At 36.8% G+C, this 27,560-nt stretch overlaps 1 protein-coding gene and 1 long non-coding RNA gene across 9 annotated transcripts in view; one reads left to right on the plus strand and one right to left on the minus strand.

Moving 5' to 3' along the window:
- MBD5 (methyl-CpG binding domain protein 5) overlaps positions 1–27,560 on the plus strand; it is a 195,255-nt gene that overhangs the window by 88,976 nt on the left and 78,719 nt on the right. The window lies entirely within an intron of this gene.
- The window catches only part of LOC122453868, a 45,954-nt gene that overhangs the window by 11,262 nt on the left and 7,132 nt on the right, over positions 1–27,560 (minus strand). The window contains exons 2-3 of one of the 2 annotated variants that reach the window (XR_006273204.1): positions 19,647–19,821; positions 2,946–3,026 (exon numbers count right to left, since the gene is read on the minus strand). This is a non-coding gene — a long non-coding RNA (uncharacterized LOC122453868). Of the gene's footprint in view, positions 1–2,945; positions 3,027–19,646; positions 19,822–27,560 lie in introns of those variants that run through there. The other variant, XR_006273203.1, reaches the window with a different exon arrangement.

The raw sequence follows: 27,560 nt of genomic DNA on the forward strand, positions 1-27,560 counted from the left end.
GAAGTTGAAACTCTAATACTTTGGCCACCTGATGCGAAGAGCTGACTTGTTTGAAAAGACCCTGATGCTGGGAAAGATTGAGGACAGAAGGAGAAGGGGACGACAGAGGATGAGATGGTTGGATGGCATCACCGACTCAACGGACATGGGTTTGGGTGAGCTCTGGAAGTTGGTGATGGACAGGGAGGCCTGGCGTGCTGTGGTTCATGAGGTCACAAAGAGTTGGACAGGACTGAGTGACTGAACTGAACTGATACTATTTAAATCTTTTTCCTGCCTGAAAGTAATTTTTAACTCTAGAATGCTTTTCTTTTGACATCATATATTTCACCAATAATGCATTTTGAGGGTCATCTAAAATGAAAAGCGTTTCTTAACAGCAGACAGCATTTTCATCTAATATGTTCAACCTGCCTGATATTAATAAGCATGTAAGAATTAATGGAAGCATCCAGATACTCTTACAATAGAAATATTTCTTCAGTTAGTCTGTATCTTATCAAAGCTTAGTAGCCTGAAACCTAATAGATATATTGGTAAAGTTGTCAGTTAAAAGCAAATATTTACAAATCATTATTCTGAAAACAGATAAGTTAATATTCATTTGTCTTACATTTTACATTGTTCAAAGGATATAGATAACAGTATGTATTCTCTGAAAGATTATTTCTGTTGACCTTTTATGTACCTAATTTTTTTCAGTTCTCTGATGTATTGAACTATTGAAAAACAAATAGAACATTTAACAATTATTTACTGTAAGCCTCCTATAGCCTGATATATATGTTATATAAATTTCTGTTTAATTTTTGCTCACAAAGTAGAAATTTCTTCATTGGTTTTCTCCTGAATATAAAAAATATTGCAAATATCTATTCTAGTAAGATAGACAAAATTTTATATTACAATGGTTTTCTGAAAAACATGATTTAACATTTTATTATTACCATAGCTATTTCTGTAATAAGAGCAATGTAGGCAGTACACAGTAACATAGCACAATTCCAAACTCCAAATCTTTGTTATGGGATTTGATTGGTTTTTATTAACAAAATCAACTGGGAAACTGCCAAATAGGATTATTTCCCTTTTCTTATATTTTAGACCAGTGTTTTTCAATATGTTGCATTTAGACTTCCACTTGGAAGTGGAAATGCTTGTTAAAAAATGCAGATGCCTAAATGCTATCCTATAGTTTCTCAGTCAGGGTACTGTCGAATCTGGCCTGCACATCTGCATTTTAACAAGCATCACTGATGATTCTTAAGCAGTCTACAGTTCCAGAACCACTAATGTACACTATAGCCTGAGAACTGAAAAAACTTTTGTTCTCTGCCTTTTTTGATATGTTTCATCTTTCAAATTACTACTTTGTTATTGAGGTATAATTAATATATAATACTATATTAGTTTTAGGTATACAGCATTATTCAATATTTGTTTATATTGCAAAATTGTCATTTTGATAATACCCAATCTGACAGATAATGAGGTGATTTCTCATTGTGCTTTTGATTTGCATTTCTTTGATGACAGAGATGTTGAACATCTTTTCAAGTTACTGCTTAATGTTGTTATATTATATTTGCATTACAGCCCTTTTATACCTTGGTTTAAATCAGACAGCATCTTAAACCAAGGCAAAGTAGCCTCAGCTCTGGCTCTGAGCTAAATGGTCTTCTCTATACTAGTTTACCCGAAGAATTTCTCTTCATCCTTTGCAGCCAATGGCTGCCTTTTGTCAGGTCTAGAGTATAGATAGCGTTTGTAAAAATCTGTCCCTTTCTTTCTCATTACAATGAGTGTAGGAAGTACTATCTCTTGATTTATTTAAAGAAATATTTAAGTTTAGTATTAACTCGCAGGATAATGTTTTACAATGAAAGATTCACTTTCATTCTTTCATTCAGTGTAACTGCACATGAAAGTCGTTTTTAACTAAGTTCAGAAAAATTCACTTCCTTTCAGCCTCTTAAGTACAGCGTGTAATTCTCGGCTAGGAGTTATGGTATATTTCTAAATTTAATTTTAACTCTGCATTACTGGAATTTAGTTAGTTCCAGAAACCTAATAGGCTACAAGCCTTTTGATATCCTTTTTGTTAGATAGAGATGAAGGGAGGTAAAGATAAAGACCTTTTTGCAAATTATTCAGCTCTCACTCTGTATGAGTTTCTGTAAAAAAGAAAAAGCAAGCCATCAGCATGTTTTAGAGCATTGAGAAGTTTGACAATCTGTGAAGAATATTCCTGTGTAATCTTTTTGAAAGTATGTCCACCTAATCTGTTTTCCATAGTTTTTAGAATCTTCTCTTCAATCCCTATGGTACTAACATGAAGAAATAAATCACCTCCAGGGAGTTTGGGGGAGAGTGGATATATGTATATGTATGAATGAGTCCTTTCACTGTTAACATGAAACTTTCACAACATTGCTATTGGCTATACCACAATGCAAAATAAAAAGGTTTTGAAAAAAAGAAAGAAATCACCTCCAGAGTCAAAAATCTGAAATTAAGGAAAGTACACTACCCAAACTTTTTCTTCCCCTAACCAGTTAAAATAACAAAATAGAAAAGCAACATGGTCTGTGATTGACATCTTCCCTAATCCAAAGGCATTACTAGCCTTATGTCCTCTTCACAGATTAGCAGGGAGTAGATGCTGAAGCCGTGAAAAACAGATTGTGCGCCCCCAGCAGTCAAAACAACAAACTGCTCATTTCATTGATTCCTGTGCATTATAAATAAGTGCTTCTAAGTTATCCTAACAGGTTAACCAGATGTACCAGATTTGCAGCACCAATGGCAGAGATATCCCTTTGTCCAGGATTCTGATTTCTTCTCACTTTCATCCCGATTTGGGGAATCTGATTTTCTTAATCTCAGAAGTTCACGAGCTTTGAAGGAAAAAGTTCATCCTCTTCCAAGATGAACTACAAATGCAGCAGATGTTCTGAAGTTCATGTTCAACCTGACGTACATGAGGGATTAGTAGCAGTGATGGCAGAGGAGGGGAAGCTGGCAGACTGAAAGTAAGAAAAGGAGTTGTTGAGAACCACTGAGGATGCACTGTAGTTTTGAATCGGAAGGAGAAGGTTGTGCTTCTTACTTTAAGGCAGACATTTAGGCAATATTAACTAATTACTGTCTAGTATATTATTTATACTTTTTACTGCTGCATGTTAAAAATCTTTTACAAATAGCAAATACATTTTTGCATTAACAAACATGTGAGGTCATATTTTTGCTTTTATTCTATACTAAGTTCATCAAGCAGCTAGATTGTTTTTTGCAGTGTGCTTTTATCTTGTTAGCTAAAATTATATTAGCTTCATAAATAATGTGGGTAGCCTTTGCTCTTTTTATATTTTCTGACTACAACTATATGAAATAAGAGTTCTATATGTCTTAAAACATGTTTAAACCTACCAGCATAGCCTTCTGGTCCTGGGGTTTTGTCAGAGGGGTGCTCTTTGACTATTACTTCAATTTCTGTATTACCTATTCAGGCTCTTTATTCTTGTAACAGTTACAATATTTTATATGTTCCTGGGAATTTACCTCATCCCTATTTTCAAATATTTTAATGCATATTTGTTCATAGTAGTCCTTTTTAAATCTTGTGGTGTCTGTAGTTATTTCCTCTTTTTCATTCTGTGTTTTCTTTGCGCATTCTCTTTTGTCTTTGTTCTGTCTTGTCCAAAAACTGCTTATTGAAGTAATCTTTTCAGATAATCAGCTTTCGGTTTGCTGTTCTCGTTTGTTACTGTTATAGAGGTTGTTGATGTTGTTCTCTGCATCACCTGCCCCTGTATTTATATTTCCTTCCTTCATGTTTCCTTGAGCTTTCTCTGTGGCTCTTTTCAAACTTCTTTAGCTGGATGCTTAACTCATTTAATTTTAATCTTTATTTTTTTTAAAAAAATGTTTAAACTATGGACTTCCTTGCAACTCCTGCATCAACCTCTGTCCTTTCTTTCTTTGGATCACTGAACATTGGATTTTCACTTACTGTGCAAAGCAACCCTTTTCACTTGAGTTTTCCTATCTCTTCCATTCCTTTGCTTTTAGTCCTTGTCTTAGTATTGGAGTTTGGAATTCAAGGAACAGAAACCCATTCATATTAAGAGAAAAGATGAGTTACTGTAGGATACCAGTGAGCCATAACTGGAAAGCTGTCAGATACAAAAGCAGCACTCTGTCACTCCTTTAGAGGGACATGGCCTCTCTTGGAGCCTCTGCCTCTCCCACACATCTCTGTTCTCTTCTGTGTCTCTAACGTCTAACTTCATTGTGCTCTACCTAATAAATGCTTCCATTATCTACTCATAGTTTTATTTTATCTAACTCATTAGTGCTGTACTATTCCTTTTATTTTTTTTATCTTTACTCTTTCATCTGAGTTTCCACTGCTAATCAACCAATTATTTCCATATTTCTTAGTTCATCCTCCTGGCGAAAAGAATCCAATTGATTCAAGTCATTTTTTCTTAATAGGTCATTAACTAATCCATATGTCTGCTATTTAGCTAGTCACCTGTATCAGGAGCTGTGGGCAAGATACTTTCCCTTAAGGATGTACTGGTAGAATAGTCTCCAGCTATTTCTAGTAGTTCTCTCATTCTTACTTATTCTGTTTCACTCCATTAGCTTCTTCTCCTCATAGTTTAATTTTATTTGGTCATAAAAAAATTCTCATCTGATCATATTTTTGTTCTAACTACATCAACTCATTCTCCTTTTCACCTCATCCATTGTATTCTGAAGAGCAATATTTGCAATGTTCACATCCCTACCAACCATTAACTTCTCACCCCACTGAAAGTGGGCTTCCTCTCTTATTAAATTGCTGGAAGTGCTCTCACCAAGGACACCAGTGATCTTCTAATTGTCATATGCAGTGAAAATTTTTCAGTCCATTTTTCAGTGCCCTTTCTTCAACATTTGACATTCATGGCAACTTTCTTCTACCAACATTCTACTCCCTTGGTTTCTATGAATTGACATCCCATGGTGCTGCTTGTAACCTTCTGACTATTCTGGCTGTTTTTCTTTTTGCAGGTTTTTTCTGTGCCCTTCACTTAAAATGTTGAGATTCCTCAGATTTCATACTTACCCATGACTTCTTTTTCTCTGTGTTCTCTCCACTTTTATGGTTTCAACTATCATGTATAAACGACTGTTCCAAAACTCTGATTTCTAGTCTAGACTTTCCCACTGAACTTCAGATTCATTTATCCATGAATGGTCTTTGGGCATCTCAAAGTCACCATAACCTAAACTGAATTTATCATCCCTGCTCCCTAATATGTTTCTCTTATATATTTTGTTTCATTTGTTGTATAGGTATTTATCATTCAGACAAACTAGAAGTGTGAAAGTCTTCATAGTCCAGGGTTGGGAAGCATGAGATACAGAGGGTGCTGTTCCTCCATTACATGCTTATTCCAAACATAGGATTCATGAGCACATGCTGATATTGCCTCATCCCATTCTCGTAAACCATGGCTCTCATGGTTATTCATCCTAATGAGGTTGGATGACATCACAGAATCCTTTTCTACATGATGTCGTAGGCAACTACTGTCAATCAGCTAGAATTACTATGCTTACGACTCTTCACCCAGCTCTTTGTGCAGTCACCTTTAAGAGTATATCAAGAGCTTTCTTGTTCTCTTATCTTCTGGATGGGTTTGCTGAGAGGCGTGTACAGGACATCAGAGAGTGGGAGAAGACTGATATTGAGATATTTATTTTTACAGGAGTTGCCACAGATTGGCTGCACTGAAGGACAAACTTCTGTCAATACCCACTTCAATGCCAGAAACTGCTCTTTTCTCACTTAGGGGTGATAATGGGTCCCTGGTTTTGCCAGCGCCAGAGTCATATACTATCCCTTGCCATTTCCCCTAAATCTTGCCCATATCTTTGCAGGTAAAGTTTTTCACCAATTACCCAATTTGAATACACTCTGTTTCTGCTGAGATCTGTGCTATATCAGATAACGTGTGAATTAAAACTCATTTGCCATCCCTTTCCTACACTCCTTACATTATCCTCAGACCCCATACATCCATATAATAACTAAGATTTGCTTATTTCAGATCCACTAAATTGTATTCCTTCTCTCTATTCTTGCTCTCAAAATCCCAGTTCAGGCCCTCAGTATATCTATATAAGATAAAAATGTATGAAATGGAAAAGGATTGATATTGAGACAAACTGTTTAACAAAGTTTGCCAATCCCTGGCAAACTGATTACATGGCCTACTGGGTTATTTTTGGTTTTATTAGTATTAGTCTCTGGTTAATTCATGAGTGTGTATCCTGTGACCCGGATACTTTTGTCTTCTGATCCTTATGTTTTAAAAGATCATTGATTTGGGAGGTGTTGCTTTATTTGTAAATATAAGAAGCTTTCATCTAATGGAATCTCAGATGGAATCCTTTTATATAAAATGAAAGTGGAGCTGGCTTCCATTAAAGTAAGGTTAGCCCCTCAGACACAATAGGAAAGTTACTGCTCAGCATCTGTTACCAGAACTTAAGAAGTATTTGTCTTCTCCTATTTATTTTCTCCAGCTCTAATGCTACTGCCATCCTGGTGCTGTGCCAAATTAGCATGTATAAATATTCTCACCCAGCCTTAGCCATGGTACATTAATAAAGAGGCTCGTCTGTTATACTAACATGGAGTTTCTTCTCCCCGTATTCACCAAGACAATCAGAAACTGGTTAAAATGAAATCCAGGTTCTCATTCTATTTGTACAGGATGATTTTTTAAGAAAGACTGTTTCAAAGGCATTCTCATTTTTCTATGAAAGAAATTTGATGAGTGAAATATGGCAATGTTTACGGTTTGTCAAAATTCTCCATTCTAATATAGGCTGAATATTAATTTCTGATAAGTATGATCCCATTGGTCCAATACCATCTATATTGTACAGCAAAACTTACTGAACTTGTAGTTAACCAAAGGAAAAGGTTTTCTATATCATATATAATATATCTCCTCCATCTTCCACTTGATGTTATTTTTTAAATTTTTTTTTTAATTGGAGGAAAATTGCTTTACAATGCTGTGTTGGTTAATGCTGTGTTGGTTTCTGCCATACAACACAAATCAGCCATAATTATACATATGTCCTCTTCATCTTGAGCCTCCCTCCCTTTCCCTCATTCTACCCCTTTAGGTCAACACAGAGCACCAGACTGGGTTCCCTGAGTTATACGGCAGCTTATCACTAGCTATCAGTTTTACACATGGTTGTGTATATGTATATATGTCAATACTACTTTCTCCATTCATCCCACTCTCCGCTCTCCCCACTGTGTCCATAAGTCCATTCCATACATCTGCATCTCCATTCCTTCCCTGTAAATAGGTCCATCAATACCTGATCTGATTTTTTAAATTCCTTTAAGGATATTAGGATCCTAATTCTGTTCTTCAGCCATCAGCCATCCTTCCATCTAAGTGTTTCCTCATCCTAGTTAATGGAAAATGTTTATATGGATAGGACTGCAGAGAAGAAAGGGCTTCCCTGATGGCTCAGAGGGTAAAACATCTGCAGAGAAGAAGCCTTTTGATCTGCCAGTGGAGAATTCTAATAGGAGATTGATCTTGGACATTGAGTCATAAAATCTGTAGTCATTCAATCAATAATAAATACATATTACTTTTAAAATGTTATCTAGCTCTTATTTTATACCATTTGGCCCACAAGCTTCCTAATGACTCTGCCAAATACCTTCTTAAAATCAAATTTACTACGTTTATAGTATTTTTCAGATCTGCCAAGCAAGCAGTGCTTTCAGGAAATGATTGAGGTTGTCCTAACATGACTTGTTCTTGGTGAAACTGACCTAACTCATAGTCATCCCTGTTTTCCTTTCTAACCATGTATAAAACTATATGTTCACTAATTTTTTTCTAGAAATTGTGCAGGGCTTAAAAAGCACAATTTAAAGCCTGACCAGTTTATAGTTTGAGATCTCTACATTCTTTTCCTTTTCAAAAAAATTAGAAAGTTTCATTATCGAGTCTCTCATCGTCTCTTCTAGTTTCTGTAGTTCTTCAAAGATTACCATCATCCATCCAGTCATTTCATCTCCAGATTCTCTCATTCATCTCTTTCAGGCAGTCATGTAGGTCATGATGCCAAAGAGAGATCAGTCAAAACAGGTTAAGAGTTCTGCTACTATTTTCTTCATCTGCTTGAACTTATGATTGATTTTTATTTTTAATTTTTTTGTTTTGTGATAGACTAACAAAAGGGTTATAAAAATAGTACAGAGCATTTCCGTGTAGGTTTTACCTAGTCTCCCATAATGTTAACATCTTACATAAGTATAATACACTTATCAAAACTAAGAAATTAATATTGATGCAATATTATTAAACTATATATTTTATTGTGATTTCACCAGTTTTTCCATTAGTACACTTTTTCTTTTCAAGATGCAGTCCGGATGCAGATCCCACATTACACTTATTTTCATGTCCACTTAGTGTAGTCTCTTCCAATCTGTTAGAGTTCCTTAATCTCTCCATACCCTTCATGACCCTGACACTTTGAGTACCAGCTAGTCAGGCATTTTGCTTAATGTCCCTCATCTTGAGTTTATCTGATGTTTTATCTAACTAGGTTGAGATTATGAATTTAGGGGTCAGATACTTGAAAGTGATTTTCCCTTCTCAGTGCATTATACCTGGTGGTGCATGATGTTGATATATCTTACTACTGATGATATTAACCTTGATAACTTGATTTAGTGGGTGTCTGTCAGATTTCTCCACTTTAAAGTTGCTGTTTTCCTCCTTTGTAGTTATAAATATTTGAAAGGAAATATTTTATACTATTCAAATAATCTAGTTTCTCCTATACCTTCATCTATTGTTTTTAACATTCATTGATCACACCTGCTACAGTTATTAATGGTTTTATAATGATATAGTTGACATAACAATAAATAACACATATTAAAGATAAGGTTTGATCTTTTAACATATGTGGAACCCTCTCCACAATTAAGATAATTAACATACCCATGTCCACCAGGAGTTTTCTTATATTCCTTTCTAATCTCTACCTCCTTTCTCTCATCTTGATGTCCCCAAGCAATCACTAATCTATTTTCTGTCATTATAGACTAGTTTATATTTTTCTAGAATTTTATATGAATGGGGTAATGCACTATATACTCTTTTTTCCTTAGACTCTTTTCTTGGGATTTATTCTTGGTGTTACATGAGTCAATAATACTATCTTTTTCAGGGTTGTATTCCACTATATTGGATGTACCACAGTCAGGTTATCTGTCTGTTCACCTGTGATGGATATTTGGGTTTCTTTCAGTTTGGTCTATAACAAATGCCTGTTCTGTCTTTCTTTTGGTTAGTGTTAATAGAATTTACCTTTGTCATTTTGCCATTATATTTAAAATGATTTTTTAGACAGCTTAGCTGTTTTTTAATGAAGTCTGATAACCTCTTCCTTTTAATTGGGGTATTTAAACCATTTATGTTTAATATGGTTATTGATTTGATTAGGGTTAAGTGTATGATTTTGCTATTTGTCCGTTTGATCTTTGTTCTTTTCCCCTTTGCTTTATATGTTCCCTTTATGTGTTCTATAAACCTCACAAATCATTTTTTTAATTGTTAACTATCTTTAAAGAAATTTGAACACAAGAAAAACATTTTATATGTTTAGCCATATAATTACTATTTCTGGTACTCTGCCTTCCCTTTGTCTTAGATCCAGATTTCAATGTGGTATTATTTTGCATCTTCCTGAAGTCCTTTTTTTTTAAATCATTACTTAAATTCTTTCAACTTAGTATATCTGAAAAAGCCTTTACATCACCTATATTTCTGAAAAATATTTTTGCTGAATATAGAATTCTAGGTTGACAGGTTTAGGGGAACTTTTTAGTACTTCAAAGATGAGAGCTTACAGTCTTCGCACATGCATTGTTTTCAGTGAGGAAGTTGCCGTTATCCTTAACTTTGGTCTTTTGAACATAACACATTCCCCTCCACCTTTCAGCTGCTTTTCAGACTTTTTTTATGTGTGATTTTAAACAATTTGATTATAATGTACTTTAAGGTAGTTTCCTTCATACTTTTTTTTTTTTTTTTGAGATTTATTGTGTTTCTTGGCTCTCTGGGCTTATGATTTTCATCAAATCCAAGAAGATTTTAGCCATTGTTTCTTCAAGTTTTGTTGTTGTTCCTTCTTCTCTCCTTATGGGTTCCAGGTACACTTGAATTACACTTGAATTATCCCACAGATCAATGACACTGTCCTTTCTTTTTCAGTCTCTTCTTTCTCCATTTCATTTTGGATTGTTTCTATCATTATGTCTTTAAGTTTACTAACCTTTTCTGCTGTGTCTAATCTGCTATTAATCGTATGCAGTGTATTTTTCACATCATAGTTTTTGTTTCTAGAAGTTCAATTCGGGTGTTTTTCTTTTCTATCTTGAATATCTCTTTATGTTTTTGAACATATGGAATACAGTTATAATAACTGTGTCAGTTTTCTTATCTACTGATTCTAAAATCTATCAGTCTGGTACTGAAGAATTTATTTACAGGACAGCAGTGGAGAAACAGACATAGAGAACAGACATGGGGAGAGGAGAGGAGAGGCTAAGATGTAAGGAAAGAGTAACATGGAAACTTATATTACCATATGTAAAATAGATAGCCAACAGGGATTTGCTGTCTGGCTCAGGAAACTCAAACAGGGGCTCTGTATCAACCTAGAGGGGTGGGATGGGGAAGGAAATGGGAGGGAGGTTCAAGAGGGAGGGGACATATGGATACCTATGGCTGATTCATGTTGAGGTTTGACAGAAAACAAAATTCTGTAAAACAGTTATCCTTCAGTAAAAAAAAATTAAAAATAACAAATAAAATGTATTGGTCTGGATCAGTTTCAATTGATTGATTTTTTAATTGAAATTTTTATTCATTTAATTGTAGGTTCACATGCAAGTGTAAGAAATAATACAGAGAAATCTCATGTACACTTTACCCATTTTCCCCCAATAGTAAAATTTTGTAGAACCAGTATAATATCATAACCAGTATATACTGATACAAAGCATTGATTTTATTCAGATTTCCCTGATTTTACTTTTCATTTATGTGCATGTATATATGTTTAGTTCTATAGAATTTTATCCCATGTGTAAGTTTGTATGTCTACCACTATGGTCAAGGTAGTTCTATAACCACAAGAATCCCTCACGTTGCCCTTTTATAACCATACCACTTCTGTCTTGTGCCCACCTTACATTCCTAATTCCTGCAATAACTAATCTTGTCTCCATTTCTAAAATTTCGTCACTTCAAAACTGTTATATAAATGAAATCATATAGTATATAACCTTTGGGGATTGACTTTTTCACTCAGCATAATTCCCTGGGATTTCATTCAAGATTAATTGATTTTATTCCTCACTATGTGTTTTATTTTCCTGCTTTATTCCATGTCTGATCATTTTTATTTCATGTTAGACATTGTGAATTTTTCCTCGTAGGGTCCTGAGTATTTGTGAATGCTTTTAAATATTCTTCAGCTTTGCTCTGGAATGCAGTTAAGCTACTTGGAAATAACAGTTTGATCCTTTCAGATCTAGCTTTTGAAACCCAGTAGGTGATACCAGAACAGTGTTTAGTCTAAGTCTACATATTCCCCATTACTGGGTAAGACACTGCTGAGTATGTACTCTATATCTCATGAATTATGAAGTATTCTAGTTACTAGCCCAGTGTGAATTCCAAGTGCTCTTCTCTGTCTCCTTTCAGGGGATACTTTCCTTAGTTCAGTTCAGTCAATTCAGTCACTCAGTCATGCACGACTCTTTCCTGTCCTCCACCAAACCCCAGAGCTTGCTCAAACTCATGTCCATTGAGTCGGTGATGCCATCCTACCATCTCATCCTCTGTCGTCCCCCTCTCCTCCCGACTTCAATCTTTCAGTTTTTCAGGGTCTCTTCCAATGAGTCAGTTCTTCGCATCAGGTGGCCAAAGTATTGAAGCTTCAGCTTCAGCATCAGTCCTTCCAATGAATATTCAGGACTGATTTCCTTTAGGATTGACTGGTTGGATCTCCTTGCAGTCCAAGGGACTCTCAAGAGTCTTCTCCAACACCACAGTTCAAAAGCATCAATTTTTTGCCACTCAGTTTTCTTTAAGGACCAACTCTCACATCCATACATGACTACTGGAAAAACCATAACTTTGACTAGATGGACCTTTGTCAGCAAAGTAATGTCTCTGCTTTTTAATACCCTGTCTAGGTTGGTCATAGCTTTTCTTCCAAGCAGCAAACGTCTTTTAATTTCATGGCTGCAGTCACCATCTGCAGTGATTTTGGAGCCCAAAAAAACAAAGTCTCTCACTGTTTCCACTGTTTTTCCATCTATTTACCATGAAGTGATGGGACTGGATGCCACAGTCTTATTTTTTGGAATGTTGAATTTTAAGCCAACTTTTTCACTCTCTTCTTTCACTTTCATCAAGAAGCTCTTTAGTTCTTCTTCACTTTCTGCCATAAGAGTGGTGTCATCTCCATATCTGAGGTTATTGATATTTTTCCTGGCAGTCTTGATTCCAGATTGTGCCTGGCATTTTGCATGATGTAATCTTCATAGAAGTTAAATAAGCAGGGTGACAATATACAGATTTGATGTACTCCTTTCCCAATTTGGAACCAGTCTGCTGTTCCATGTCCGGTTCTAACTGTTGCTTTTTGACCTGCATACAGATTTCTCAGGAGGCAGTTAAGGTGGTCTCGTATTCCCATCTCATTAAGAATGTTCTAGTTTTTTGTAATCCACACAGTCAAAGACTTTAGCATAGTCAATAAAGCAGAAATAGATGTTTTTCTGGAACTCTCTTGCTTTTTCGATGATCTGGTGGATGCTGGCAATTTGATCTCTGGTTCCTCTTCCCTGATAGCTCAGTTGGTAAACAATCTGCCTGCAGTGCAGGAGACCCCGGTTTGATTCCTGGGTTGGGAAATTCCTGGGAGAAGGGATTGGCTACCTACTCCATTATTCTTGGGCTCCCCTTGTGGCTCAGCTGGTAAGGAATCCACCTGCAATGCAGGAGACCTCGGTTCAATCCCTGGGTTGGAAAGATCCTCTGGAGAAGGGAAAGGCTACCCACTCCAGTATTCTAGCCTAGAGAATTCCATGGACTGGATAGGCCGTGGGGTCACAAAGAGTCAGACACGACTGAGTGACTTTCATTTCCTCAGCCTTTTCTAAATTCAGCTTGAACATCTGGAAGTTCACAGTTCACATACTGTTGAAGGCTGGCTTGGAAAATGCTCCAAGCCAGGCTTCTTTCCTCAGCCTCTGTTATTTTCCTCATATACATGCACTGATGTACTCTGATGGATACTCAAAGGGAATTCTCCGCAGATTTCTTCATTTCTCTCTCTGCCGCTCTTCCTTCTCTGGCATTCTGCCCTGTAGATTCACATCGCCTTGATTGTCACTGACTCTTCAGCTACATCTCCTCAACTTACTCTGCTGACCTCCAACTGGGTTCACTGTCTGCACACAGACTGGAAACTCACCCAGGTCAATAAGCTAGGACAGTTTTAGGGCTCATTTCTTCTGCTTCCTATTTCTGAAAAGTCACTGTCCTTGATTGACTGATATCTAATGTCTTAAAAACCCTTCCTTCATATATTTTATCTGTTTTTTGTTGTTATTATTTCAGGCTCGAGGGCAAATATGACCCCTGTTGTTCCATCTTGGCTACAAGCCAGAGTCCTCTCTGATTTATTCTTAATCAAATTAGTTTTTCATTTTGACATAAGATTTGTCTCTTTGATGAAAACAAAATTGAAATCTAATTCTCTTTTAATTTCATTTTATTATTTTAGTGTTTATCAAAGTAAAAGATTTTCTCTTAATCCTCTTCTTGTTCCAATCATAACTTTAAAAGTTCCTTTTGTATTTTTAGGATTTCTCTAAAGCTCAATTCATTCTGAACTTGATAAAAATTTTTGTATTCTTCTCTGATGCCTTCTCATTTTTCCCTTCTTTTCCTTCTACTTTTCTTCCTCCTTTCCACTCAGTAAATATTTACTGAAAACCTATAATGTGCCAGAAGTTGTGTTAAGCACTGAGGATCATGTCATGAAAGGGTAGACAAAGGCCTTGTTCTATTGCTTAGATGCAATTGATTAGAGAAAGACAGTAAATATAGAAACAGGTTATTTTAGTTAAGAATGTGGGCTGTGATTAAAAAAAAGAAGATGGCATTTTGAAATGATAGTTGAACTCAAGTATTAGAAGAGTTTAGAAGATGGAATAGCAGCTACTAAAACCCAAAGAATAAGTTTGGGCTTATATACACAGTCAAGGAACTGGAAGAAGGACACAATTAGAGCCATTTACAAAGAAGAGAGTGGTACAAAATGCAGTCAGGGAAGTATTAAGAAGTCAATCACATAAGGTCTTAAAGGCTGAATCTTAGGTTTATATGACTTTTATTTTGCTTTTGAAATATTACCTCTTTATACCTAAGCCACATGGAAAACTCTCTGCAACTCCTTGAGCCTCTGTGTAACATTGGTTCCTTCAGCTTTCTGCTTAGGCTAGATATATGGTCATGGTCAGAGTGTCCTTTTATTTTTTAATTTCAAAACCTTCTTTGCATTCATTATAATAGATGCTAAAAATGTGCATTTCTTTCTCTTTGAATATTTTGAAATATGCTTTTCCAAAGTCTAAGATAACTATGGGACCATGCCCAATGTACACTTCCTATGCTATTACAATCTCCAACATGACCCGTTTCTCCACTCATAATTGTTGTTGTTGTTCATTTGCTAAGCGTATCCAACTCTTTGTGACCCCATGGATTGCAGCATGTCAGGTTTCCCTGTCCCCCACTGTCTCCCAGAGTTTGGTCAGATTTATGGCCACTGAGTCAGTGATGCTATCCAACCATCTCATCCTCTGCCACCCCCTTCTCCTTCGCCTTCAGTCTTTCCCAGCATCAGGGTCTTTTCCAATGAGTCAGCTCTTCGCATCAGGTGGCCGAAGTATTGGATCTTCGGCATCAGTCCTCCCAATGAGTACTGAGTTGATTTCCTTTAGGATTGACAGGTGTGAGCTCCTTGCCGTCCGGGAGACTCAAGAGTCTTCAGCATCACAGTTCAAAAGCATGAATTCTTCAGCGCTCAACCTTCCTTCTGGTACAACTCTCCCATCTGTGCATGACTACTGGAAAATCCATAGCTTTGACCATATGGACCTTTGTTGGCAAAGTGATGTCTCTGCTTTTTAATATACTGTCTAGGTTTGTCATAGCTTTTTTTCCAAGAAGCAAGTGTCTTTTAATTGCATGGCTGCAGTCACGGTCCACAGTGATTTTGAAGCCCAAGAAAATAAAATCTGTCACTATTTCCACTTTTTCCCCTTCTATTTCCCATGAAGTGGCCCCCATACTTTTGTCTTCTGATCCTTATGTTTTAAAAGATCATTGATTTGGGGGGTTTTGACCACTTCCAATTTACCTTGATTCATGGGCCTAACATTCCAGGTTCCTATGCAGTATTGTTCTTTACAGCATCGGACTTTGCTTTCACCACTGGACACATACATAGTTGAGCATTGTTTCCACTTTGGCACAGGTGCTTCATTCTTTCTGGAGCTATTAGTAACTGCTCTCCGCTCTTCTCCAGTAGCATATTGGACACCTTCCAACCTGGGGGAACTCATCTTCCCATGTCATATTTTTTTGCCTTTTTATACTGTTCATGGGGTTCTCAAGGCAAGAATACTGAAGTGGGTTGCCATTTCCTCCTCCAGTAGACATGATTTTCCAGAACTCTCCACTATGACCCTGACCCTTGGCTGGATCTGCATGGCACGGCTCATAGCTTCATTGATATACGCAAGCTCCTTTGCCACGACAAGGTTGTGACCCATTAAGGGGAATCAGAATTAAACCTGTTACTATTGTTGTTACTGTTCAGTCACTAGGTCATGCGCTACTCTTATGCAGCCCTGTCAGCTGTAGCCCCCCAGGCTTCCCTGTCCATGAGATTTCCCAGGCAAGAATACTGGAGTGGGTTGCCATTTCCTTCTTCAGGGAATCTTCCCAACCCAGGTATCAAACCTGCATCTCCTGCATTGAAGGTGGAGTCGTCAGCCCTGAACAACCTGAGAAACCCACACCTGTTGTTATTAGTCACAGCTTAATACAAAGAAATAGTTTTAAGAGGCAGTTATGAACAAGCATCCAAAATTTTATCAGGCTATCAGCCTTTATCACAAAGACTTCTAGCCATTGCTTCTTCCAATCCATTCTTGACACAGCAAAAAAGAGATACCTTCTGAAAGTGCAATTAAAGTCATATTACTCCTATGCTTATATTTTTGACAACTTCCCATTGCAATTAAAATAAAATTCACAGCATGATTATGAAAAATAAGACCCTACATGCTTCCCTCCCTGCTTATTTCTCCAGCCTCATCTCATGCCACTCCCCACTTCACTCATTACATTCCACCACCATGGATCTTCCTTCAGTTTCTGGAACACACCCAACTCGTCCACCTCTGAAATTTTGCACATGCTGTTTCTGTTACCTAGAAAACAACTGTTCCCCTTATTCCCTTCTCATGCCCAGTTTCTCTCTTGTCTTTCAGGTCTCACTTAAATTTTACCTCCTCAGAGAGGACTTCTTCAGGAATCCCTCTAAAGGAGATCTTTCCCACTCCTTACCCTTGTTTTCTCTCAGAGCCTTCTTTCTTTCATAGCACCTCACATGACTTGTAGTTATTTTATTTATATATTTGTTTATTGATTTTTGGTCTTAACCTCTACAGCATAAGCCTCCCAATTGTAGTATTCCTAGTACCTAGAACTATGTCTGGTGTATAGTAGGCCCTAATGAAGAATTTGATCTCATTTGATTTTATACCCCGTTCATATACTTTTTTTTTTTTTTTCTTTTTTTTTTTTTTTTTTTTTTTTTTATTAGTTGGAGGCTAATTACTTCACAAACATTTCAGTGGGTTTTGTCATACATTGATATGAATCAGCCATAGATTTACACTTATTCCCCATCCCGATCCCCCCTCCCACCTCCCTCTCCACCCGATTCCTCTGGGTCTTCCCAGTGCACCAGGCCCGAGCACTTGTCTCATGCATCCCACCTGGGCTGGTGATCTGTTTCACCATAGATAATATACATGCTGTTCTTTCGAAACATCCCACCCTCACCTTCTCCCACAGAGTTCAAAAGTCTGTTCTGTATTTCTGTGTCTCTTTTTCTGTTTTGCATATAGGGTTATCGTTACCATCTTTCTAAATTCCATATATATGTGTTAGTATGCTGTAATGTTCTTTATCTTTCTGGCTTACTTCACTCTGTATAAGGGGCTCCAGTTTCATCCATCTCGTTAGGACTGGTTCAAATGAATTCTTTTTGACGGCTGAGTAAAATTCCATGGTGTATATGTACCACAGCTTCCTTATCCATTCATCTGCTGATGGGCATCTAGGTTGCTTCCATGTCCTGGCTATTATAAACAGTGCTGCGATGAACATTGGGGTGCATGTGTCTCTTTCAGATCTGGTTTCCTCAGTGTGTATGCCCAGAAGTGGTATTGCTGGGTCATATGGCAGTTCTATTTCCAGTTTTTTAAGGAATCTCCACACTGTTTTCCATAGTGGCTGTACTAGTTTGCATTCCCTATACCCCGTTCATATACTTTTGTATGAATGAATGAATAACCATATTATAAGCCAATCATAAAACTTAGAAAAAGACTCTCTTTTCAACAAAGATTTTCTTTAACTCTGAAGTATTAAAAAGTCCAGTGAAAGAAAGGGATAAAAGTATTGTAAAATTCTCATTATCTGAATTACTGGTTCAGATTGACCCAAGTACTCTCACACATCTATAGCTGAACAAATGGAAAGGATTAAAAACAGTGACATCTCACAACATGCATTTTGACGACATATAATTTCACTTTTAATTGTTAATGACAAGTCTTTGTATTTTGTGAGATTAATGAAGAGTTGGTAATATGAAATTTCTCAGTGGCTTTCTGGCATTTTATGTGTATGTGTGTTTATTTATATACTTATATGTATGGTCATATATATATATGAAGTAGATTGAGGGTTCTAAATTTTTTTCTAGAAAAATAGAATTTATGTAGTCGTGAGCTATTGTGATGTCTGATAAAAAATAAGGTTGAAAATATGAAATAGTATGGGATTTTATCTATCATTCAGCACTAATTTTATAATACAGTTAAATCAAAGTACTTGTATTAAAATATCCTGGCTTTTTTTTCCCTCAAAACTGATAGTGTCTGTTGGAAAAGAAAATCGAGGTAGGGGGAGAGTTCCCTGTGGCCCAGTACTTAGGAGTCAGCGCTTTCACAACCATGACCCAGGTTTGATCCCTGGTCAGGGAATTAAGATCCTATCAGCCATGCAATGCAGAAAAAAAAAAAAAAAGATACTGTCTATTAAAGTGTTCACACTTAAAATTATTGCTATAGTTGTCTTTTGAAGTGTTCATGCCTGAATCATTAGAATTATCATTGCAGTCACATCTTTGAATCTATTTATTAATTGTTTATTACTAGTAAGAAATGACCTGGTAATTTAAATTTGAAATTTACTTGAAGCTTTCATGATTATTTCTTTATAAACTAAGTAAATTCCTTTTATTTGTCTCTTTTGTTTTTATTGTAAAAATTCATAGGTATGTTTTATTGTTGCCTGCTCTGTTTAATTGATGACTTATATGTCAACATCTGCTTTCTAACTCAAATCTGAATATCTTTCTGACCAAAAAAAAATGGATCAATAAATAGTATTACTGCTCAACTATGAACTAGAATTAATAAAGGCTCCTAAAAGTTACACAACTTATTCCAGTAACTTTGACTCTTTAGGTCAATAGAGACTAGTTTATTAGTTTACAGGTTAATCTGGGTCATCAATATCCTTCTTGAAAACTAAAAATAAAGGTATTAAAATATATTCCAATTGAAGTTTAGAAACAGAAAGCTTCAATAAAGTCTTCAAACAATACCCATAGTTAGAACTAAAAACATCTTTTATCTTTTTATTCTGCCTCTTTGCCTCTGTATCAGGTTGTCATGGAAATCTTTTCATTAACATTAGATTGATTTTTCCAGAGATAAAATTGCTTACATCATCTCATCTCCTAATATTCCTAAAGCCTCCTAAGCCAACTTTAGTGTTTTAACCTCTTAAGTTGCTCCAGATTCCCAAGATTTCTGCCATGCTGAGTGTTCCTAAAACTCAAATGTAACACACTCTGTGTTCAGTGTTAGTATCAAGGTTACTGCCATGTTTTCACTCTTGGTCCAAAAAAGAATTTTAAATACCTTAAGTCATCAAGGAAAAACATTGAATTATAAGCTGAAGAATTCCAAGGACATTTATATAATAAAAGTAAACAAAATCAAATGATTTTATAAAGGCTTATACTTAATATCCTAGGTTTTTTGCTATAAAATATTAAAGCCCATGTTAATAGGCAGTGAAAACAGTATTTGATTTGCATAATTGGACCATATACACCTCTGTATAATATGTTAAAATTCATACCTGATTCGGTTCTGGAAAGTAGAACTTCAGCTTTTGTAGAGTGCCACAAATAAACATAATTTTGTCCTAAATACTTGATTGCTTCATGCCTCCTGAGTGAAGCTCCCAAGTGGTTTCCAAAAGTTATTCCTCAGGTTTTGAGGGAGCATACCTTGTGTTACTTGTTTTTCAGCACCTAGATATATAGTAGATACTCAGTACATGTTTCTTTGAACTAACATGTAATTTTAGTCTCTGAAGATAACATACTAAAGCCACCCAAGGAAGAAAGGTTGAAAATTCATGGCATTTGACATGAAAAGGAACCTAATTTCACCATCAATAGATACAAAAAGTACTACATCCTTATGTATGATTTTAAATGTAGCTTAAATGTTTGGGGTTTTTTTTTAGGAACATTCTTTTAAAGAAAAAGAAATAGAGTTTTTTAAAATTCTACATCTTTTTTTCAAGGCCAGATGTTATTCTAAGATTGAGCAAACATAGCATGACTCTGTACATTGCTACCACAGTTTCTCACGCTTTCACACACTGTTCTTACAGACTGATGGTGTTCTCCAGACCTCACTTCAAATAGCAGTTATTAGTTAGAAGAAGGATACCTAACTTTTGAGCCTCACTTTCTTTATCTGTATAATGGAACCCATAATACTTACCCTGGCATTGTCATAATTAAATGAATCATCAAAGTGGCTTTCATTGCCTGGTAGATGCTGGATGTCTTTTAAATAGTAGTACATTAATCACCCTCCAATGCCTAGGAAAATTCATAGGAATTTGATTTTTTTTTTTTTCCCCTGCCTTAAGCAAGTCTGTGCATCACAGCCAACTGGAGGTCTTGTTTCTTTTAGTTGGACTGTGGTGTTTTAAATCTTAAGTCTTATGCTGGGAATGTTCATTGTTAATGGTTTGTCTTTGCTTCATGCCTTTTCAGTGAATAGCATTCTATCCTGTTGGTCTCTCCATAGGAGTACATTAGTGATCCCCATTCTAAATGTTTTCACTTTTAGAATCTCAACTCACTTAACAGTATGTCTTAGAAATTGTTCCAATCACTGTAAGACCACCTCTCTTAAGTGTTGTATTATCATGAATTTTATTTGCCCATTCCCTACTTATAGGCATTTAGGTTGTTTTGTATTTTTCACTCTAATGATCAGTGAATATCATTTTACATAATTTTTTGTGCTTATATTTGTTTATTTTTCCAGGCATGATTATTTTTCCAGGCATGATGAAGAAGAGGAGTTACTATTTCAGAGGATATGTATATCTTAAGTTTGTCCAGATGCTATACGTTACCTTCCTAAAAGGAGGTAATGGTTGGTCCTTCTAGCAGCAGTTTAACTTTAGCAGTTTTCCCATACTCTTGAACAAACTTGCTATTGCCAGTCTTTTAAAAATATGCATCGTACAAGTGAAAAGTGATACTTCTTTATTGCTTTATCTTGCATTTTATGATTACTGCTAAGATTGAACATCTTAAGCTCACAGGTCTTTCACATGTCCTCTTCTCAGTTCAGTTCAGTTCAGTTGCTCAGTCGTGTCCGACTCTTTGCGGACATGAATCAACAGCACGCCAGGCCTCCCTGTCCATCACCAACTCCTGGAGTTTACTCAAACTCATGCCCACCGAGTCGGTGATGCCATCCAGCCATCTCATCCTCTGTCGTCCCCTTCTCCTCCTGCCCCCAATCCCTCCCAGCATCAGGGTCTTTCCAATGAGTCAACTCTTCGTATGAGGTGGCCAAAGTATTGGAGTTTCAGCTTCAGCATCAGTCCTTCCAGTGAACACCCAGGACTGATTTCCTTTAGGATGGATTGGTTGGATCTCCTTGCAGTCCAAGGGACTCTCAAGAGTCTTCTCCAATACCATAGTTCAAAAGCATCAATTCTTCGGCGCTCAGCTTTCCTCACAGTCCAACTCTCACATCCATACATGACCACTGGAAAAACCGTAGCCTTGACCAGATGGGCCTTTGTTGGCAAAGTGATGTCTCTGCTTTTTAATATGCTGTCTAGGTTGGTCATAACTTTCCTTCCAAGGAGTAAGCATCTTTTAATTTCATGGCTGCAGTCACCATCCGCAGTGATTTTGGAGCCCAAAAAAATAAAGTCTGACACTGTTTCCACTGTCTCCCCATCTATTTCCCATGAAGTGATGGGACCAGATGCCATGATCTTAGTTTTCTGAACGTTGAGCTTTAAGCCAGCTTTTTCACTCTCCTCTTTCACCTTCATCAAGAGGCTTTTTAGTTCCTCTTCACTTTCTGCCATAAAGGTGGTGTCATCTGCTTATATGAGGTTGTTGATATTTTTCCCGGCAATCTTGATTCCAGCTTGTGCTTCTTCCAGCTCAGCATTTCTCTTGATGTACTCTGCATATAAGTTAAATAAGCAGGGTGACAATATACAGCCTTGATGTACTCCTTTTCCTATTTGGAACCAGTCTGTTGTTCCATGTCCAGTTCTAACTGCTGCTTCCTGACCTGCATACAAGTTTCTCAAGAGGCAGGTGAGGTGGTCTGGTATTCCCATCTCTCAGAATTTTCCACAGTTTATTGTAATTCACACAGTCGAAGGCTTTGGCATAGTCAATAAAGCAGAAATAGATGTTTTTCTGGAACTCTCTTGCTTTTTTGATGATCCAGCAGATGTTGGCAATTTGATCTCTGGTTCCTCTGCCTTTTCTAAAACTAGCTTGAACATCTGGAAATTCTCGGTTCACATATTGCTGAAGCCTGGCTTGGAAAATTTTGAGCATTACTTTACTAGCATGTGAGATGAGTGCAATTGTGCAGTAGTTTGAGCATTCTTTGGCATTGCCTTTCTTATGGATTGGAATGAAAACTGACCTTTTCCAGTCCTGTGGCCACTGCTGAGTTTTCCAAATTTGCTGGCATATTGAGTGCAGCACTTCCACAGCATCATCTTTCAGGATGTGAAATAGCTCAACTGGAATTCCATCACATCCTCTTCTCAGCCTATCCGTATTTACTGTCAGTGTTTCTTTGGGGCTCTTTATCTTTTTTATTGCTTTTTGGAAGTTCTTTATATATTCTAGGTACCAATGCTTTAGACTGTTATATATGTTGCAGGTGTTTTCCCCAGCCCATCAGTTTTCTTTTCAGTTTTTGGGTGATCCTTTTGCTGAACAGAAGTTTTAAATTTTGATGTAGTCAAATTTAACAGTCTTTTTCATTATGGTATTTGCTTTTTGTATCTCCTTTAGAAGACTTTCATAAATATGATACAGATACACATATTCTTTTATATTGTATTACTTCATTTATATTTTAATTTGATTTAGTTTTTGTTTTGGCTTAAGTCTTGAATCATCTGAAATGCATTTTTGTGAATCACATGAGTTATAAAAGTAACTCATCTTTTCCCCCGAGTATACAGTTGTCCCAACACCATATATTGAATTGGTCATCCTTTCCCAACTGATTATAAAATGCCACCACAAAAAAATAAAAATGCCACCTCTATCATCAACTGAATTTGCATATCTATGGGGTTTTTGGTGGCCAGTCTCTTCTATTATACTACTTGCCTATTCTAGCACCAATACTACAGCTTATTAAAATATTTAACTGATAGAGCAGTTATCCCCTTCTTTTCTTGTTTTGTTTGGTTCTTGTTTTATACCCCACTACCTTCTAAGTTGCACTCATCTCCCATCCTAGTAAGGTCATGCTTAAAATCTTGCAAGCTAGGCTTCAGCATTATGTGAACCAAGAACTTCCAGATGCCCAAGCTAAGTTTAGAAAAGGAAGAGGAACTAGAGATCAAATTGCCAACATTTGCTGGACTATAGAGAAAGCAAGGGAATTTCAGAAAAACATCTATCTCTGTTTCATCAGCTACACTAAAGCCTTTGACTGTGTGGATCATGGCAAACTGTGGAAAGCTCTTAGAGAGATGGAATACTAGACCATCTTACCTGTCTCCTGAGAAACTTGTATGCAGGTCAAGAAGCAACAGTTAGAACCCTGTATGAAACAACTGATTGGCTCAAGATCAAGAAAGGAGTAGGACAGGGCTGTCTGCTGTCACGTTGTTTGTTTAACAGGGTGAGCACATCATGAGAAATGCTGGGCTGGATAAGTTACAAGCCGGAATCCAGATAGGCAGGAGAAATATCAACAACCTCAGGTATATAAATGATACCACTCTAATGGCAGAAAATGAAGAGAAACTAAAGAGCCTCTTGATGAGGGTGAAGGAGGAGAGTGAAAAAGCTGGCTTAAGACTAAAGACCAAAAAAACTAAGATCATGGCATCCGGCCCTATTACTGCAAGGCAAATAGAAAGGGAAGGGTGGAAGTAGTGACAGATTTCCTCTTCTTGGGCTCCAAAATCACTGCGAACGGTGACTGCAGCCATGAAATCATAAGACAATTGCTTCTTGGCAGGAAAGAGATGACAAACCAGGACAGTGTATTGAAAAGCAGAAACATTACTCTGCTGACAAAATCTGTATAGTCAAGTGATCATGTATGGTTGTGAGAGCTGTACTGTAAAGAAGGCAGAATGCAAAAAACTTGATGCCTTCAGACTGTGTTGCTTGAGAAAACTCCTGAAAGTCCCTTGGACAGCAAGGAGGTCAAACCAGTCAATCTTAAGGGAGATCACTCCTGAACATTCACTGGAAGGACTGATACTGAAGGTGAAGCTCCAGTATTTTGGTCATCCGATGTGAACAGACGACTCATTGGAAAAGCCCCTGTTGCTGGGAAAGGTTGACAGTGGAAGAAGAAGAGGGTGTCAAAGGATGAGATGGCTGGGCAGCATCATCAATGCAATGAACATGAGCTAGGACAAACTCCGGGAGATGGTAAGGGACAGGGAGGCAAGCTGCAATCCATGGGGTCACAAAGAGTCAGACAAGACTGGGCAACTGAACAACAACAACTACCTTCTAAATCCTTTCCTCTTTGGTTCTAATAATTTTCCAGTTTGGGTTCTCTAGGAAAATGATCATGTTGTCTTTACATTTATTAATCATACCTCATTTGTCTGACTAAATATTCAAGACCAAGCCAATTCCATATAAACACATAGGAAAGGACACATTTTTATCAACTGCTCCGGGAGGTTTTTTCCCTCTCTACCTATCCCTGTCTCAAATTTAGTCCTCCATTCATGCAAGGTGAATTGGAGTTTTCTTTGTTTCCTCCTCTTTTTTTTTTTCTTTTTGTATGAACGATTCTTTAAGCTTGTTATTCCAACCAAGATGTGAGTCTAGGGTGGTTAGCAGGAGATAGAAACGAGATTCAAAAGTAAAATAGCCCATTATATTAACTTTCTCTGACCTGAAATGGAAGTTTTCTTTCTTCGTTATTTGTTTGAGCATTTGATCACTTTGCCTTATAATTTTTAAAAGTCTACGTTTTGTCTTCCTGGCATTTTAACTTCTTCAGGTTAGACTGTTTCTCCTGCCTCTCGCATACTCGTAGTTCCTTTCTTCCTCCTCTGATACCTGTACTGCATGTTCTTTAACTTCGTGTGTGTGTGTGTGTCTGTGTATGTCTGTGTCTGTGTGCACGCGCGCGCTTGGTCGTGTCTGACTCTTTGCAGCCCCCTGGACTGTGGCCCACCAGGCTCCTCTGTCCATGGGATTTCCCAGGCAAGAGTACCGGAGTGGATTGCCATTTCCTTCTCCAGAGGATCTTCCTGACCCAGGGATGGAACCCGTTTGTCTCTTGTGTCTCCTGCATTGGCAGGCAGATTCTTTACCACGGCACTACCTGGGAAGCTCCTTTAACTTCATATAAACTGTTATTCCAGCTTAGATTCTATGTTCCATATTTTAGTAACACATTTGCCATATCTCAGACTTCATTGCCCCTCTGTCTTTTACTCACCCCTCTTCAAAACCATGGTCCTATTTTATTTTTGTTTGTGATTTTCTTACATTTTTTAAAACTTATTAACTTGAGATTATTTCAGATTTACCAAGAAGCTGCAGCAGTGCAAAGAACTCTATTCACACAAATTCAGCAATTAACATTTTGCCATATTTACTATATCATTCTCTCTTGCCCCACTCTATGTGAGTGAGTGTGTATGTTTTTTAGAATAGTTTGCTAGTAAATTGCAGAAATCATATGGTCTGTTTTTGTTTTTCCTATGCCTATATACTCAATAAGTCAGAGGTCTGGTTCCGTCCATACTGCTGTCTTGTCTGATAACTCATGTTCTGATGAATAAAGTCACATTTTGGATTCTGCCTTAAATTTATGATTGTTGAACTCAAATTGGCTTTCACTGCTATCTATATATAGGTGACTCTTTTTTAAATTTATGAACACAGGGATGTTTGGGGATATCACATTCTTGTGATATTCTATGGAAATTTGATCAGATGATACATTGTGTGTGATTTCAGTTGTTTAGAGCCGTTGAGTTTTTTTTAATGGCCAGCTATTTTTATTTATTTACCAAATATTTACATAGTGCTTACTATGGGCTGGACACTAAGTACTTTACAAATCTTTACTTATTCAATTTTTTCAACACTGTATTAGTATTACCTTCACTTTGCACTTGAGAAAATTGAAGAACAAACATGTAACTTAGCCTAAGTCATACACCAAGTACTGAGCCGAAATTTTAATATCAGCAGTCTGGGTACAGAATCAGTGCTCTTAATCACAATTTCTAGGGTTTTCCTCGCAAGATTCTGCTGTTTTCCATCTTATTCAACCTCATTTTTTAAGAGGCTGGTATTAAAAGCTATGCTTTCAACTTAATTTACATGGAAATAGTCTCTCTTTTTATTTATATTTCATTTGTTTACAAAACATTTTATTAAATGCCTAAATGACACCAGCAAATGTTATTGACTCAGACAGCTTTGGAAACAACACAACTGATAGTCAACAGCATATGATTCAAGTGATAAGAACACAAGTAAACATTTGTCTGTTTTAAAATGGAAATGCTGTTTTGATTAATTCAGTGATTTGTTTATGTGGAGGTCAGTTAAGAGACTTTCCTCTGTAGTTGAAATCAGAATATGTTCTTCAAGTAAATAAAAACAAAATCACTGAAAAGTTATTCTCCATCTGACAGATGTCACTATCAGTAAATTACTACATAGGAATGAAATTGCATTTATAAATTAAGATACTTGTACACCAGCAATGCTGTTGTTAGAAGTGTCATGGATCACTGATACAAAAACTGTTTTCAGCATTATGTTCATAGAGATTCATCCAATACTAGGAAGACTGACTTTTTTTAAATTTGTTTATTTTTGGCTGTGCTGGGTCTTTGTTGCTGGGCGCAGGCTTTCTCCAGTTGGCACAGAGTGGGAGCTACTCTCTAGTTGTGGAATGCGGGCTTCTCACTCTCATGGCTTCTCTTGTTGTGGAGCATGGGCTCCAGGATGTGCCAGCTTTAGTAGTTGCTCCTCGTGGGCTTAGTAGTTGTGGCACACAGGCTTATCTGCTTCACGGCGTAAGGAATCTTCCCAGACCAAGGATCGAACCAGTGTCCCTTGCATTGCAAGGCAGATTCTTAACCACTGAACCACCAGGGAAGCCCTGACGTGTTTTTTAAAGCTGTATTTCTGATACTCCCTAGCACAAGTTCTACACTTCAGTTCCGTCAACTCTGTCCCATATGGATATCTTATCTTGGTAAACATAGATAAATTGAGTTGAAGACATTGAAATCATCTTTATAGTCTTTCTTGCTTTTCTAGCTTACATAGAAATGACAGCATTAGGAGGATCAGAAGAACATCTAACTCAGAGGAGGTTCTTCAGAGTTTCCCAATGTTGGACATAAATTTAAATTTTAAAATTATATGAAGTATTTTAATACTGTCATAAAAACAGCATGCCCACTCAGATGTATACCAAATCATAACACATAAACACATCATGAAACAAAAACTGTGCT

The sequence above is a fragment of the Cervus canadensis genome, chromosome 15 (assembly GCF_019320065.1).
Source record: "Cervus canadensis isolate Bull #8, Minnesota chromosome 15, ASM1932006v1, whole genome shotgun sequence".
Lineage (NCBI taxonomy): Eukaryota > Metazoa > Chordata > Mammalia > Artiodactyla > Cervidae > Cervus > Cervus canadensis.